Here is an 18,368-nt window from a genome sequence, read left to right on the forward strand (position 1 = left end):
AAAAAAATGCTGGCAAAATCACATAAAACTGACACTACATACAATAGATACTGACAGATGACTAACAAGACAGACAAAACCACATAAAACACTGACAGATAAGACAGAAGATAGCAAGGCTGAAATGATTATAAAGCTAATTTAATACAATAAAAAACAACAATAAAATTGCTAAAGTGTGGATGACAGTGAGATCGCTGGTACAGTGGGTTAAAACCAGGACCCTACTCACAAGATGGATGACATATACAGGCACAAGTATTCAACCGCATGGAGGTGTCAGCTTGTCCTCCGATACACTGGAGTGTTTGTAGATGCACTCCCATGCTGCCCCGCGTGCCTAGGACGGATGCTCCGACAATGGGGGCGGATCTTGAGGTAGAAGCCTCTTCCTGCTTGGTGGTGAGATACAAGCCTGTCGCGCTGCTCACGTCAGTCCCGTCGAGTATATCTTTGAACTTTGACCCTATGCGTTTCGTGCGCTTGCGCATCACTTCCTCAGGGGATATCCCTATTTCCCAGTGTCGGATTATCCAATAGGCCCGATAGGAGCAGGCGAGCTGGCGCTCATACGCAGTGACGTCACGCGCATGTAAGCAGGAGACCAATCTTGTCCTGCTAGAAGAAATTTGCGAGCGCGGGGTGGGGGGGTAAGGGCGTGTCAGTGGGACGGGGGGGCATGTCAATGGGATGGGGGGGCTTGTTAGTGGGACGGGGGGTGTGTTAGTGGGACGCGGGGGGGCATCTATTGCAGTAACATATATATATATCCATATATATATATATATATTTATATATATATATATATATATATATATATATATATATATATATATATATATATATATATATATATAAATCTACTGATCAAGTTTTCTCACCATGTAAAATTCAGACACAGAGCAGGACAAAAACTGACCAGTATCAGCCCAAAGTTACAAAATGTATGGGTTTATGAAAGCAGGTGTGTAAATAGAAACAAACAAGAGCAAACCATCAAGCGGACATAGATCCATATATCCAGTTACATATGTGCATGTGTGTAAAGGTCTTTGGCAAAATACTGCTAGCAATATATCTATATATATATATATATATACATGTAAGGATGTGGTAGGAACCTCATATGTGTGTTCAGTTGGTGTTTGACTCTGTTCAGTGAGAAGCCTATGGAGTGACGGGAGCAGGAAAGGGAAGCGTGGGGGAGAGACCACGCTAGTCAGAGGAGATCTGGACAGAGCTGAAGGAGGTAGTGTGAGTGCAGGGGGTCCGTGACCCGCCTGCATAGGCCAGCTATCCCCTCAGGCCCATAGGAGCATCCCCTGAGTCACAGTAGGCTGCTGTACTGCAGGGACGCCCTGTAGTGAAAGAGATTGTCACCCTACTATACATTATAACAGTAGGAAGGATCCGAAGATTCCAGCGGTGCACAGCTTGTAGAGATGAGAGACCAGCAAGGTGTAGATTAAAAATGAAATTTTATTGAAAAAACATATGGTATGGGGGACACACTCTGACGCGTTTCGGACCTGCGTGGTCCTTAATCATAGAGCTGATTCGCGTCTCCATTACCCCCTGTCTTATAGTGTAAAACCCCTCCCCCTTGTGTCATTGCGCTGTGTGTTTTGGCGCGAAAAATCGATAACTAGTCTATACCTAACAGCTGTGTATGCGCGCGTGTTGGAGGGTGCAGTGAATATTAATTAGCCATGTGTTGTTCTCTACTATCAACACGCACGCACGCTGTGGGTTGCTAAGTGACCGCAGTAAACACTGCCTACGTCATGACATTGTGTTTATCAGCGTAACCCTGTCCAGTGTGTGAGAATGTGCAGTGAATATAAATTAGCCATGTGCTATTGCCTCTCGTAAACACAGGATGTAGCTTGCTGGGTGGCCGCAATAGAACACTGCCTAGGTCATAACGCTGCGTGTCTCAGTGCAACCCCAATCAATCATAATGAATTACTGTCTGAATAGATCATCTGCAACCTCCTCATGTGTCCCAAAGCATATCTAAGCAACCATAAAAGATGTATAGGGAAACATAATTCACCTCACTTCACTCTATTGTTCTAATGTTGCAGAAAAATGACATGACATAAGGTTCACCCCATGAGGGAGGGGGGGGGGGAAGGGGGGAGGGGGGGGGGGGAAGGGGGGAGGAGAGGGGGGGGGGAGGAGAGGGGGGGGGGGAGGAGAGGGGAGGGGGGGAAGAGGGGGGGGGGGGTTGGGAAGGAAAAGGAATAAGACAGTGAATGAGACAAGGGGGAGAAAAACAAAATCATGTGAATATCACCAATAAGTAAATGACATACATATCAAACACAACAATAAACAATACATAAAAAAAGTTAAAAATACTATATTGCGAATCTTATATCCGCCGTGGAGCTATTCAGGTACCATATGATATCATATCTTATGATAAAGACATACATTGTTGGCTTTAAAATTATTATCATCATACGAATTGTAATTAACTCTTTGTCTTTCCTGTACTCTGAATATTGGACTAGTTTTCTGCTTATTGGAATATATATTCTTTTATGTGTACATGTGCGTACTGTGAACTGTATCACTGCGAGACACTTGGGGGTAAATACATTTAGCTCGAGGCACAAAAAACATTTATATTTATTGAACACTCCGGTCAGGGATAATTGAATACCCCAAACTACTCAAGTATAAATATATTATGAGATAATATTTGGTTATACCATTAGTTTATTTTAATTTAGGAAGTGTTTCAATTCCCAGTCCTGGTTTATGCCCCTGTGAGCCATTGTCCCAAGGGCATAAATCCAGAACATTTCTCGACGGTTTAATAGTGCCTCCCTATTTCCTCCTCTAGGATGTATGGAGATCTTTTCAATAGCACTGTATGTAAGGGTTTTGATTGATCCCTGTTTGCATGTATTAAAGTGACGCGCTACTGGGAAACGTTCATCTTTATTTCTGATACTGCGTATATGCTCTGTGATTCTCACTTTCACTGTTCTAATTGTCCTGCCAACGTAGCCACTACCACATGCACATTTCAAGAGATAAATCACGAACTCAGTGTTACATGTCATAAATGACTCAATCTTATAGATGTGACCAGTGTGTACATCCCTTAGGGATTTGACAGGTTCCGCATACCTACACAGGTTACAATTGCCACATTTAAAGAATCCCCTTGGTAGCTGTGTGTTGTTTTTCTTTTTTGAGCAAAATAAACTGGGGGATACAGAATTTCCAATGGTCTTTGCCTTCTTAAATACTATTCTAGGCTTGTGTATAGTATATGGATCTAGTTCAGAATCCAATTGCAGAACCCCCCAGTGTTTTTGCAAGATGTGCCGTATTTGCTCTGCCTGTCTAGAGAAGGTGGTTATGAAGAGTGGGACCTGTGCTGCCCCTTCCCGTTTCGAGGACTTCCCAGGTTTCCTCTTCTTAATCAGATCATTGCGATCGGTCATTAGGGCATTTTGGAAGGCATTCTCAAGGTCCCCCTCATCATAGCCACGCTCTCTAAACCTGCTCTTCAATTCATCAGCTTGTGCCAAGAAGGACTCATCAGTGGAGCATAGTCTCCTTAGTCTTAAATATTGCCCTTTGGGTATTCCCTTAATCAGGGGTCTCGGGTGGGCACTGTTTGATCTGAGCAGAGAGTTTTTGGAATTTGCTTTCCTATAGATGCTGGTCTGAATTTGTTGTCCAACATCTATATATAGATGAAGATCTAAATAATCAATCTGTGAGTCACTGTAACAATGTGTGAATTTTAAATTGTATGTATTTGCTCCAAGATATTCAAAAAACTCGTGTAGAGTGTCGGTGTCCCCCTTCCAAATGATTAATAAGTCGTCAATAAAGCGACGATAAAAAATAATATTATCTCTAAAGGGATTGTGATCACCGAAAATGTGGGTAGATTCCCAAAATCCCATAAAAAGGTTCGCGTATGAGGGTGCAAATGACGTGCCCATGGCTGTGCCTTGTGACTGTAAATAAAACTGTGCATCGTACATAAAGTAGTTGTGCTGTAATAAAAAAGTGACTGAATCTAACAAGAAAGTGATTTGTGCCATATTCAAATTAGAGTGATTAAGAAAGTGACTGATAGCCCTTGTGCCCAAACTGTGATCAATTATTGTGTATAAAGAAGTTACATCAAGGGTAACCCAAGGGTAACTCTCTCTCCCCTACCCACCCCCTCTCTCTCTCCCCCACCCTCCCCCCTCTCTCTTCCCCCTCTCTCTCCCAACCCTCCCCCCCTCTCTCCCCCCCTCTCTCCCCCCTCTCTTTCCCGACCCTCCCCCTCTCTCCCCGACCTGCCCCCTCTCTCCCCCGACCCGCCCCTCTCTCCACCGACCCTCCCCCTCTCCCCCCCTCTCTCCCCTGACCCTCCCCTCTCTCTCCCCCGACAATCCCCTCTCTCTCCCCCCTTGCTTTCTCTCCCACGTTCCTTCCTCTTCCCCCTTCCCTCCTCTCTCTCCCCCCGTCCCTCCTCCCCTTCCCTCCTCTCTCTCCCCCCTTTCCTCCTCTGTCTCCCCCCCTTCCCTCCTTTCTCTCTCCCCCTTCTCTCCTTTTCCCCCTCTCTCTCTCACCCTTCCCCTCTCTCTCTCCCCCTTCTCCTTTCCCCTCTCTCTCCCCCTTCTCTCCTTTCCCCTTTCTCTCCCCCTTCTCTCCTTCCCCCCTTCTCTCCTTTCCCCTCTCTCCCCCCATCCCCCCTCAATCTGTTTGCCCCCCACCACCACTCTGTTTTCCCCCCCACCACTCCGTTTTACCCCCCCACACCACCACTCCGTTTTACCCCCCCCCCACACCACCACTCTGTTTTACCACCCCCCGTTCACATCTCTCCGTTTTCTGTTTCTTGTCCCCCCTGTTTTGTGTGTGTCCCCCGTTTCGTGTGTCTCCCCCCGTTTCGTGTTTCTCCCCCCCGTTTCGTGTGTCCCCCCCCGTTTCGTGCCCCTCCCCGTTTCTTGTCCCCCCATTTCGTGTGTCCTACCCATTTCGTGTCCCCCGCGTTTCGTGTCCCCTCCCCGTTTCATGTCCCCCCCCCCCGTTTTGTGTCCCCCCCCGTTTTGTGTCCCCCCTCTGTTTTGTGTGTCCTCCCCTGGTTTTGTGTGCCCCCCCCATTTTGTGTGTCCGTCCCCCGTTTCGTGTGTCCGTCCCCCCCCTGTTTCGTGTGTTGTCCCCCCCGTTTCGTGTGCCCCCCCTTCCTGTCAGAGGACAGCAACAACCAATGCAATACAATCCAAGCTCTCAATGCTTGTATTGCATTGGTTTTTGCCTTGCTGTCCTCTGATTGGGTAAAGTAGGTCATGTGATCTGAAGTCGGAGCTAAAGATTCAAAACATTTGTTCTTTTGAATCTGAGCGCTGAGGACAGCTCACGGCACGCGCAGGGGCGGCGCTCACGCAGGCCACACACATTGTTGCAATGTGTCTCATCGTGGCGAGTGTGAGTGCCCGCGCCAGCTCAGCACCAACCTGGACGCAGCCTTTTGCAGAAAAATGTTAGGGTGGCATATCGACGCGGTGCTTGTCAGTTGCTCGTGTTCATGCACAATCAGCGTTTGCCGGCTGCGCATGTGCATGTTTAGCTCCCAAGCGCAGATCACACGTTTGCAGCCCACATGCGTCGATGTCACATGGCATCACAATGCCATGGCAATGGGACGGCGCGGCGTTGAAGGAGGAGGACACCACCAGGTAAGTGCTTAAGGGCAGCATTTTTTTTTAATCTGCCACTAATTGTCCTACAGTCACTCCTGCCAAACACTGCCATCTATTGCATTTATTCCCTCACTTGCTATCTCTGCAAGTTTCCCAACATACCACTTAGATTGAAAGCTCTCCAGTGCAGGGATTTCCTTTCCTATTATCTGACTTTGTTGCACTTATTGTATTATTATAATTCTCTGTACTGTATTGTCTTTGTAAAGCGCTGAGTACAGTGTGTGTGTGTGTGTGTGTGTGTGTGTGTGTGTGTGTGTGTGTGTGTGTGTGTGTGTATATATATATGTATAACAATGTATATATGTATATATATATATGTATAACAATGTACTGTACGAATAAGATTACAAAATATTTTACATCAATTAGTTTTTATTTTGGGTATGTATAGTATGTATAGTATATATATATATATATATATATATATATATATATATATATATATATATATATATATATATACATACATACATACATACATACATACATACATATATATATATATATATATATATATATATATATATATATATATATATATATATATATATATATATATTGTGACAGAAACCAGGGGATGGTAATAAATTCCATATATAGGGCTCCCAGGATACTGAACAGTTTCTATCCTGTCTGGCCTGGGAGTGCAGCCTTATAATACATGCACTCCATCCCACAGTTTTGGGCAAGCGCTGGAACTGAGGGATTTCTGTCACCTGTCATGCTAATTAGAAATCAGGTATGTAAGACTGATTTCCTGTTTGCTCTTGTCTCTTCTCCAGAGCCTGGAAGGCTGCTGAACACAGTGGGGAGAAGCCCCTTCCCCACACAGGTTCAATTGTTCTATTCATTTGGCTAACTCTGCAAAAGTACCTTGTTTTGTTGTTGGAAAGTGGAAAAGCCACTTCCACCCTCAGTTAGGGAAATCTAAGTTAAGTTATCGCTCAGGTGAGCAGCTTTTGTTTTGATGTGTTTTGTTGTATGCACTGTGGCAGTCTCAGTGCCTGGGACTGAATAAACCAGGCACAACCTATTTAAAGGAACAGTACGTGACGCCTCCTCATTTAACCTACCCCAAAAGACCGTGTTCTAACCGTCCCGGACAAGCAGCGGAGCCCCGGAGTAAGCTGTTTGTCACATATGGTGGAGAATGCGGGCAGAACACTAAAAGGTCTGGGGGTTAAAGAACTTTAAAAAAAAAAAAAAAAAAAAAAAAGTTTTTTTTCTCTCTCTCCAAACAAGATGGAAGACGTGGTGAGTGCGCTGGTACGCAATGTCGCTGTCCAGAAAGACGCGCATGAAGCCCTGCAACAGGCGAATGCAAACCAGCAAGAGACAAACCGCTTGCTGAGAGAGGAGCAACAGCGGTTCGCTCAGGGCTTACAGCAGGAACTCGAGATCCTGAGGGGGACTATCAGAAACCTTCCACTGGCAGCGGCAGCCCCAGTTCCGAAAATGACCAGGGCAAGCCACTACCTTCAGAAGATGGGACCCTCGGATGATGTGGAAGCCTATCTTCTCACGTTTGAACGCACGGCACAGAGAGAGGGATGGCCAGAAGCTGAGTGGGCTGGTCTAATCGCACCCTTCCTAAGCGGCGAACCCCAGAAGGCTTACTTTGATCTAGAGCCAGCCGAAGCTAACGTCTATGCAAAATTGAAGTTCGAGATCCTCGCCCGCCTCGGCGTAACCACGGCTGTTCGCGCCCAAAGGTTTCACGCATGGTCCTTCACGATGGATACAGCAACCCGAAGCCAGATGTATGACCTCATCCACCTCGCCCGGAAGTGGCTACAACCCGAGATCAACTCAGCAAGCCACATCGTGGAACGGTTGGTCATGGACCAGTTCTTGAGGAAACTTCCCTCTGCCTTACGCCATTGGGTCAGTCGGAGTGACCCCCACAATGCGGATGAGCTTGTGGCCCTCGTAGAAAGGTACAATGCAGCAGGAGAGCACCCGCAACCCACAGTCGTGGAGCAACCCCACTACCCGAGGTTCCAGGACTCTTCCAGAGACGGTAAAAGGGTACCGGGGTTAAGGGGAGCTGAAGAGCGGCGACCACCTTCACGCAGCACCAGCAACAGTGGTTCGCACACTAAGGGCAATAGCCAACATGGGGAGCCGGGAAAAGGCTCTAAGTGGGACACAGACTATGTACCTAAATGTGTAAATTGTCATGAGAGGGGCCACACAGCAAAAATCTGCCCACTAAATGATGAGCCCATGCAATGCAACAGTGTGGAACCTTATTCGCTGTTGTCCCAATGTATGCGCCCTAGCCCAGAGGACCCCTTGAATAACCATCTGTGGGCATCTGTAAAGGTTAATGGTAGGAGGGTTCGGGCACTTCTGGACTCTGGGAGCATGGTCACACTAGTGTCCGAATACCTCTTGCCCATTAAGAAGAAACAGGGAAACAGTTCACAAAGAATGGCAATTTGTTGTATACATGGGGATAATCATGAATATTCCACTGTTGATGTTTTTTTTGAAACAGAGTTTGGATCTTTAGATTTCAAGGTGGGTATTGTACCCAAACTGGCACATGATGTGTTAATAGGGACCGACTTTCCCCATTTTCTAAAAATGTGGTCCCCCGCTCAGAATAGCGCCCAGAGTTCAATAGCGGACCATAACGAAGTATTAGAAGAAATAAATCCTTTCCCGTTTTCAGAAATGGAGGTTGACGAGGGCCCAAATAAGAAGGGGGAAAAGGAGGAGTGCTGTAAAATTCCCTTCCCCATCACTACTTTGGTAGGGAATACCCCAAATCAGGATGTTGATCAGACACTTACCACCCCAGAACCGGATAAGACCCTCGCTGACCTAGAGGTCAGTCCTGGGAGTTTTAAGAAGGCCCAGTGGGAGGACCCCACATTAGAGGTAGCAAGGGGAAATATACGGGACCTGAATAGTACTCTTGGCCAACCAGATAGGTCGCTTGCTTACCCCTACTTCGAGGTAGAGAACGACCTAGTATATCGGGTTGATAAAAGAAAATCAGTTACAACTAAACAATTGTTGGTACCACGGACATTCCGTAATGTAGTGTTACACCTCGCACATAGTCATCCATTGGGGGGACACCTAGGGGTGGAAAAGACAAAAGAAAAGGTTCTCCGAAGCTTCTATTGGCCTGGGGTTCTGGCAGAAATTACGAATTATTGTTCCTCATGCCCAGCATGTCAGATCACCGCCCCGTTCAAGGCGTACCGCAGCCCATTGGTACCCCTTCCCATAATAGAGGTACCATTTGACCGGATTGCTATGGATCTAGTAGGACCCCTAATAAAGTCTGCTAGGGGACATCAGCATATATTGGTAATATTAGATTATGCCACCCGATATCCGGAGGCAGTTCCCCTACGTAGCACCTCTGCCAAAAACATAGCAAAAGAGTTAGTAGTTCTGTTTTCCCGGGTTGGAATTCCTAAAGAGATTCTATCTGACCAGGGAACACCGTTTATGTCCCAAGTAACAAAAGAGCTATGTAAACTCCTAAAAATCAAGCACCTCAGAACCTCAGTCTATCATCCACAAACAGATGGTTTAGTGGAAAGGTTCAATAAAACCTTAAAGAGCATGTTACGGCGGGCGGTCGATAAAGATGGGAAAAACTGGGATTGTTTGTTACCGTACCTGTTATTTGCCATTAGGGAAGTTCCCCAATCATCCACAGGCTTCTCCCCGTTTGAACTATTGTATGGCCGACACCCAAGGGGCTTACTGGATATAGCCAAAGAGACTTGGGAACACGAGGTTACCCCTTACAGAAGTGTAATAGAGCATGTTGCCCAGATGCAGGACCGCATTGCTGCAGTCCTACCCATAGTGAGGGAACACATGGAGAAAGCTCAAGAAGCACAGAGGAATACGTATAATAAGGGTGCTAGGGTCAGAATTTTTTTTCCAGGTGATAGGGTACTAGTTCTGGTTCCCACCGTGGAAAGTAAATTCCTTGCTAAATGGCATGGGCCATATGAGGTCTTGGAAAGAGTGGGAGAAGTAAATTATAAGGTAAGACAGCCAGGTAGGAGGAAACCTGAGCAAATTTACCATATAAACCTACTCAAGCCCTGGAAAGATAGAGAAGTCTTGTCAACCCTAGTAACCCCAGGTCCGTCAGAGAGTCAAGAAACTGACCCAGAGGTTAGCATAGCTGAAACCCTGTCCGTTCATCAGAAACAAGAGGTTCAGAATTTAGTGAGCAGAAACAAAGAAATCTTCTCTACACAGCCAGGTAGAACTAGCGTAATTGAACATGACCTAGTCTCTGAACCGGGGGTCCGAGTTAACCTTAAACCGTACCGAATCCCAGAGGCCAAAAGAGAGGCTATAAGTTTAGAGGTTAAAAAAATGCTAAAACTAGGCGTAATTGAGGAATCCCAAAGTGGGTGGAACAGCCCTATAGTCTTAGTCCCAAAGCCAGATGGTACAACAAGGTTTTGTAATGACTACCGGAAACTAAACGCGGTGTCAAAATTTGATACTTACCCTATGCCCAGGGTAGATGAACTTGTAGAGAGACTGGGTAAAGCCCGATATCTTACAACCCTAGACCTAACAAAAGGGTACTGGCAGGTTCCCCTCACAGAAAGGGCAAAAGAAAAGACAGCCTTCTCAACCCCAGACGGCCTCTTTCAGTATAGGGTGCTGCCTTTTGGCTTACATGGAGCTCCCGCCACATTCCAAAGAATGATGGATAAAATTTTAAAACCACATGCTCGGTATGCTGCTGCCTACCTGGATGATGTGGTAATCCATAGTGAAGATTGGCAATCCCACCTTCCAAAGGTCCAAGCTGTGCTCGACGCAGTTCGGTCTGCTGGACTAACTGCTAACCCCGCTAAATGCACCATTGGTCTGGAGGAGGCCAAGTATCTGGGGTATTCTATTGGCAGAGGTTTACTCAAACCCCAAACACTCAAAGTGGAGGCGATACAAGGTTGGCCAAGGCCAGTTACAAAAAAACAAGTAAGGACCTTTTTGGGGTTAATTGGGTACTATAGAAGGTTTATTCCCAATTTTGCGACTAAGGCAACCCCACTAACCGACCTCACAAAAGCAAGAGGACCACTTATGGTAAAGTGGTCCCCCGAAACCGAACAGGCCTTTAGAAGCCTGAAAGAAGCTCTCTGTGCCCAACCAGTGTTGGTCACACCTGACTTCTCCAAAGAGTTCGTAGTCCAAACCGACGCATCTGAGGTAGGGCTGGGGGCGGTACTCTCCCAGGAGTCTCAAGGTGAGGAACACCCCATCCTTTATTTAAGTAGGAAACTAAATCCCCAGGAGAAAAATTACTCCATAGTAGAGAAAGAGTGTCTCGCAATAAAGTGGGCTGTAGAGACGCTCAAATACTACCTGTTGGGGAGAAAATTCCGGTTGGTCACAGATCATGCACCCCTTACCTGGATGTGTCAAAACAGGGAAAAGAATGCTAGAGTGACCAGGTGGTTCCTAAGCCTACAACCCTTTAAATTTTCTGTGGAACACAGGTCAGGGCACAAACATGGCAATGCTGACGGGTTGTCAAGGATGCACTCCCTAATATCCATGGTCGCTCATCCCTCAGGGTCTGAGCTGGGGGGGAGGATATGTGACAGAAACCAGGGGATGGTAATAAATTCCATATATAGGGCTCCCAGGATACTGAACAGTTTCTATCCTGTCTGGCCTGGGAGTGCAGCCTTATAATACATGCACTCCATCCCACAGTTTTGGGCAAGCGCTGGAACTGAGGGATTTCTGTCACCTGTCATGCTAATTAGAAATCAGGTATGTAAGACTGATTTCCTGTTTGCTCTTGTCTCTTCTCCAGAGCCTGGAAGGCTGCTGAACACAGTGGGGAGAAGCCCCTTCCCCACACAGGTTCAATTGTTCTATTCATTTGGCTAACTCTGCAAAAGTACCTTGTTTTGTTGTTGGAAAGTGGAAAAGCCACTTCCACCCTGAGTTAGGGAAATCTAAGTTAAGTTATCGCTCAGGTGAGCAGCTTTTGTTTTGATGTGTTTTGTTGTATGCACTGTGGCAGTCTCAGTGCCTGGGACTGAATAAACCAGGCACAACCTATTTAAAGGAACAGTACGTGACGCCTCCTCATTTAACCTACCCCAAAAGACCGTGTTCTAACCGTCCCGGACAAGCAGCGGAGCCCCGGAGTAAGCTGTTTGTCACAATATATATATATATACTATACATACTATACATACCCAAAATAAAAACTAATTGATGTAAAATATTTTGTAATCTTATTCGTACAGTACATTGTTACAATCAAATGTGATATGCCATGATTGCCTTACTAAAGCCAGCTAGGTACAGATGTCAACATTTTAGCTGAAGTATCAACTGATAAATCTTTGCACTCTGCCTCTTTCTTCATCTCTGTGTCCCCCGTTCCTGCTTTTTTTTTTTTTTTAAAGCTGCACAAACCCGAATGACAGCAGCACATTTAAAAACACGTCATATTGACCAGAGATGTGCAAAACTTTTACACAAATGCATTGTAAATTCTGGTGACAAAAGTGCCCTCTTCAGCAATTTAAAAAAAATATTTACTTTAAATCCAATCATTCAGGCAGAACAGCACAACATTGAAACATTAGCCTTTTGAAGATGGAGTTGTAATGTGAGTGATACTGTGGTGTGGTGATGTCTCTGGGAATTTTATTGTGCTGGACTATCTGTGACAAACTGTTTGCAGGTAACTAGTGCATGTAATTATTATGCTGAACATCTATGATCCCCAGTGTGACTGTCTTTCTTTATGTAATCATATAACAACAAGATGAAGGGTCATGTTGTTAACTGTGTGTGTGGAGCACAAGTGATGAGATGACTACAATCCCTGCCTTCACAATCAGCATGGGGCTGATGATTATTACTTCCGGACTTTCATAGGGACAGGGTGGAAAAGGATCCTAAACAACAGACCTCACTCGCTCAGAGGGGGTGAAATGGCACATGCTAGGAGCCTGTTTTTTTGGCTTCCTTTACCAATTACACAATTTCCTACTTAACTATACAGTGTGAGACTGAGGACTGGAGCTGTACGATCCTGAACAATATGCCCTCAACTGCTCTGTGTGAAAGGGTAACAGGGCAGGTCAGCAGGACTCAGCACCATCTGTTAAAATATTGTCTGTTTCCTCCAGCATTCCAAATAGAAAGACTCTTAAAATCAAAAACAAATACTGGATACCTTAAGCTCGGCTAACATGGTACAGATACCTATATATATATATATATATATATATATATATATATATATATATATATGCAATACGATACCGTGGTGAGACAAAATCAAAGGCAGAACTCCAAATGGTAGTCAAAAAAATATATTGTGGTTAAGAAGACATCATACGGACGTTTCGGTCCGCAAGCGGGAATTTCTCAAGGTGATGTGACTACAGAGTGAACATGAACACATATAAATACCCTCAAAAACCTATAACATACAGGTGCAACACATCACAATAATTAAATGGTACATAGTATACATGATGTTGGCCTCTCTCATACCTGTAATGCACACAGCGTTACCTGGAACGCAGGGAGCCACCCATATGGTGAAACGCAGTCACTGCGCATGCGCTGGTCAGGGGTGAAAAGCAGGACCCACGGTGCATGTAACATAGCCAGAGAGGGCACCTGAGTCAAGTGGAACGCATAGCAAGCCAGGGATAGTCAAACTGCGCATGTGCGGACCTCCGCTATGAAAAAAAAAATAGCGGGACTGAAGGAGAGCTGATCTAGCGTGAGGACAGTGTACCTGCGTATGTGCAATACTGCTGCTATGCGCTATCTGGCATGGTAGCATCTAAAACGGCCAGGCTAAGGAGATAAACAGACCATATGAGAGTCTGAGCTTCTACCAGGCTATAAAATAGCCTATGTGTACTCCTGTCTGTGACCAAATCTGCCTGATAGTACACTGCACAAAAAACCATATACAAGCAACCACATATACAGGTAACCACAGACTGATGAGAGGCATGTAAAACATATGGATAGAAACAAAATGTTGCACACTACAATAACACCAGTGCAGAAATCCTCCCGAAGGGGGTATGACCGCCGCACAGCCGCAATAAATCAATGAAGGCTGATGTGTGACCGTAGAAAAAGCTTTATTCTCACAAGGTGCAAGCGGATCCTCTGACGCGTTTCAGCCTGCAAGGCCTTTGTCAAAGAGTGATCCGCTTGCATAAAAGACACCCAGTTATAGCCTGTGTAGATTGCCACACCTGTGTACGTTGCCCAATGAACAAGCTACAGGTGTATACCATCACACATCCACAACCTTAATATCAATTAAAAAAGACGCAATAAAAATGACCAGATAGTTATCATCAACAACATATACACATCATATTATCCAGACAATGCATATAATATTAAGAAAACAAAATAATGTGTTAATGATGCGGTCATTGTTAAAAACAAAGAATTATATAAATGCACACAATATGTTTTGCTAAAGCAATAAATCCATTTTGTTAATGTAATCATATACCCGACTTCATGGAATAAGTTTGTTTATAGAGACAATGAGATACTTTCAAAATCGATGTTACCCCTAAGGGGTTTAGAAATTTTGTAACAGTATAAAAAATCAGAGTTTTACATTCAATGATACAGTCCGTAATGACAATACACCATGATAAATATATCAACAAATGGTTAATAGGCATGTTATAAAGCCTGAGATGAACCGAAGGGAAAGGGAGACGGGAGGAAACAAGCGGGGGAGGGGGGGTGGGAAAGAGAGGGGAAGGGCTGGGGGAGGGAGGGGGGAGGAGAGGGAAGGGGAAAAGGGGGAGGGGGAAGGGAGGAAGGGGGGAGGAGGGGGGGAGGGGGCGGAAAAAGGGGGGGGGGGGGGGAGGAAAGAAGGGGGGGGTGGGGGGGGAGGGGGGGAGGGGGGAGGTGGAGGGAATGGGGAAAAAAGGAGAAACAATATGGGAATACAAATAAATCAATCATGAAGAAAGTGTTTCAGTTCCCATTCCACATGGGTGACTACTATCTGCATGCAGATATGAATTCCTGGCATGTGGTTTTGTAAAAATGTCTGGTGATCCATGGTGATCCAATAACAGGTATACAAACAGACATTTTTACAAAACCACATGCAGGAATTCATATCTGCATGCAGATAGTAGTCACCCAAAAGCATTGATTCGTGGCATACCTAAAGGACAGTTTATGAGGTATAAACGTCTTTGCTCTAACCGAGAAAAATTTCTACAACATTCCAAAATATTGGGTTCCAAGTTTCTATCGAGAGGATACACCCAAGAGAATGTGGACATGGCATTTCTGAAGGCTGATTCTATGGATCGAGCTGAACTGTTAACACACAAAAAAAGTGATATCCCCCAAAAAACAGTGTTTACTGATAGTCCACTGTTTATTTACAAAATAAAGTAAACAGGCATCACAAATACGACAAATAATTTCAAAACACTGGAATATACTCAAATTGGACACAGATTTGGAATTGTATACCAGATCGGGTCCTAAGTTCACATTCAGAAAGGCCAACACATTAGCCACGTCCATATCTAGGAGCATGTTTCAATCCAAACAATCAGGTATAGGTAATATACCGAAGGGATTTTATAGATGTGGTTTTTGCAAGTACTGTAAGTATGCATCTCCTACTAAAAGAATACACACATTGTTTTCCTAATAGTAAATATAGGATTAACACGTTCGTCAACTGTCAAACTACTCATGTTATTTATGAGATTACATGTGGGTGTAAATTCAGATAAGTAGGTAGAACTGTTAGATCATTGTATGTTAGAATTTCTGAGCATATCAGACTAATAAATAAACATGACTTATTCCACCCAGTAGCTAAACATTTCTCCCAATGTCCACTTGGTGGGTTAAAGAATTTCAAATTTTTTGGCGCAGAACACATTGCTGTTCATGCAAGAGGAGGTGACAGACTGAACCGTTTAAACAAAAGGGAAATGTCATGGATTTTCTCTCTTAACACTTTGCAACCATATGGTTTAAAAGTGGAATGGGAACTGAAACACTTTCTTCATGATTGATTTATTTGTATTCCCATATTGTTTCTCCCTTTTTCCCTGTCCCCTCCCTTCCCCTCCCACCCCCTTCCCCCTCCCCCCACCGCCTCTCCTTCTTTCCCTCCCCCCCCCTTTTTCCGCCCCCTCCCCCCCTCTTCCCCCTCCCCCTTTTCCCCTTCCCTTCCCTCTCCTCCCCCTTCCCCACTCCTTTCCCCCCCCCCTCCCCTCCACCGCTTGTTTCCCTCCCATCTCCCTTTCCCTTTCGGTTCATCTCAGGCTTCATAACATGCCTATTAACCATTTGTTGATATATTTATCATGGTGTATTGTCATTACGGACTGTATCATTGAATGTAAAACTCTGATTTTTTATACTGTTACAAAATTTCTAAACCCCTTAGGGGTAACATCGATTTTGAAAGTATCTAATTGTCTCTATAAACAAACTTATTCCATGAAGTCGGGTATATGATTACATTAACAAAATGGATTTATTGCTTTAGCAAAACATATTGTGTGCATTTATATAATTCTTTGTTTTTAACAATGACCGCATCATTAACACATTATTTTGTTTTCTTAATATTATATGCATTGTCTGGATAATATGATGTGTATATGTTGTTGATGATAACTATCTGGTCATTTTTATTGCGTCTTTTTTAATTGATATTAAGGTTGTGGATCTGTGATGGTATACACCTGTTGCTTGTTCATTGGGCAACGTACACAGGTGTGGCAATCTACACAGGCTATAACTGGGTGTCTTTTATGCAAGCGGATCACTCTTTGACAAAGGCCTTGCAGGCTGAAACGCGTCAGAGGATCCGCTTGCACCTTGTGAGAATAAAGCTTTTTCTACGGTCACACATCAGCCTTCATTGATTTATTGCGGCTGTGCGGCGGTCATACCCCCTTCGGGAGGATTTCTGCAGTGCTGTTCTTCATCGCCTGCACGCCGAGCTGCTGTTGATAACCTGTTGTTCCTGTGAATGAACCCGGAAGTCTTGCTGTTGCCGCCGGTCAGGTGACCACCCACCGCGTCGGAGCGGATGCAGGGTTGGCGGTGAAGAGGATATTGGCGTTCCACAATGCTGGGGTGCCACATCTATCCCATACCTACGGTACATCAAGCCGAGATCTGTTAGCAGGAGCAGCTACATCATTCCAGAAAGAGGACAAAACGACAGGCACGGTATCAACAACCCCAGAGTCAGTAACGTGAGTCTTTTTATCTCAACTCTTTGGTGCTTGAAGTGAGCCAGTTGCTGGAAGAGACATCACATATATTACACCTATTTTGTCTGGGGTTGACCATGCTTATGTCCCGTGATTTTATTAATTTATATTAATTATATCAGCGGGACTTTACCATTTCTTAGCGCCTGGTGGGTTAATCATTGATTCACCCGTTATATACAATAACACCAGTACTATCAGGCACATTTGGTCACAGACAGGAGCACACATAGGCTATTTTATAGCCTGGGGGAAGCTCAGACTCTCCTATGGTCCATTTATCTCCTTAGCCTGGCCATTTTAGATGCCACCATGCCAGATAGTGCATAGCAGCAGTATTGCGCATGCGCTGGTACACTGTCCTCACGCTAGATCAGCTCTCCTTCAGTCCCGCTTTTTATTTTTTCATAGCGGAGGTCCGCGCATGTGCAGTTTGACTATCCCTGACTTGCTATGCATTCCACTTGACTCAGGCGCCCTCTCTGGCTATGTTACACGCGCCGGTGGGTCCTGCTTTTCACCCCTGACCTGTGCATGCGCAGCGACTGTGTTTCACCACACGGGCGGCTCCCTGCGTTCCAGGTAACGCTGTGTGCATTACAGGTATGAGATAGGCCAACATCATGTATACTTTGTACCATTTAATTATTGTGATGTGTTGAACCTGTATGTTATAGGTTTTTGAGGGTATTTATATGTGTTCATGTTCACTCTGTAGTCACATCACCTTGAGAAAGGTCCCGCTTGCGGACCGAAATGTCGGTATGGTGTCTTCCTAACCACAATATATTTTTTTGACTACCATTTGGAGTGCTGCTTTTGATTTTGTTTCACCACGGTATCGTATTGCCTATTTTACCATATAGGATTTGCACCCACCTCATTGACTTACTAGACGGAGTGCCTACTGTTCCATGTTATATGATATGTATGTATGTATGTATGTATGTGTGTGAGCGTGTAACAAGACGTCCTGGTTTTTAAGTAACTTTCCCAGTGTCCCAACAATTTTTGTAAAGTCCCACAATAACTCCTCCAGCCATTAGGTGGAGCTGCGCTGCTCACGCAGCTCCTCCTCACCCTTGCTGCAGTGTGTTGGTAAAGATAAGGTGTGGGTGGGTAAGTGAAGAGAGGGGAGAGATGGAAAGTGGGGATAGGTAAAAGAGAGGGTGAAGATAGTAATTTGCAAATCCCAAGAAGCGTTGGATAGCCTTCAGGCCGATGGGACGTGGTCATTCCAGTATTGCTCTCACCTTTTCCTGATCTATAGCCAAACCCCTAGCCGACACTATGTAACCCAGGAAGGACGTATTAGACTAGTGGAATTGGCACTTCTCTAACTTCACATACA

This window comes from Ascaphus truei, chromosome 5 (assembly GCF_040206685.1).
Source record: "Ascaphus truei isolate aAscTru1 chromosome 5, aAscTru1.hap1, whole genome shotgun sequence".
NCBI lineage: Eukaryota > Metazoa > Chordata > Amphibia > Anura > Ascaphidae > Ascaphus > Ascaphus truei.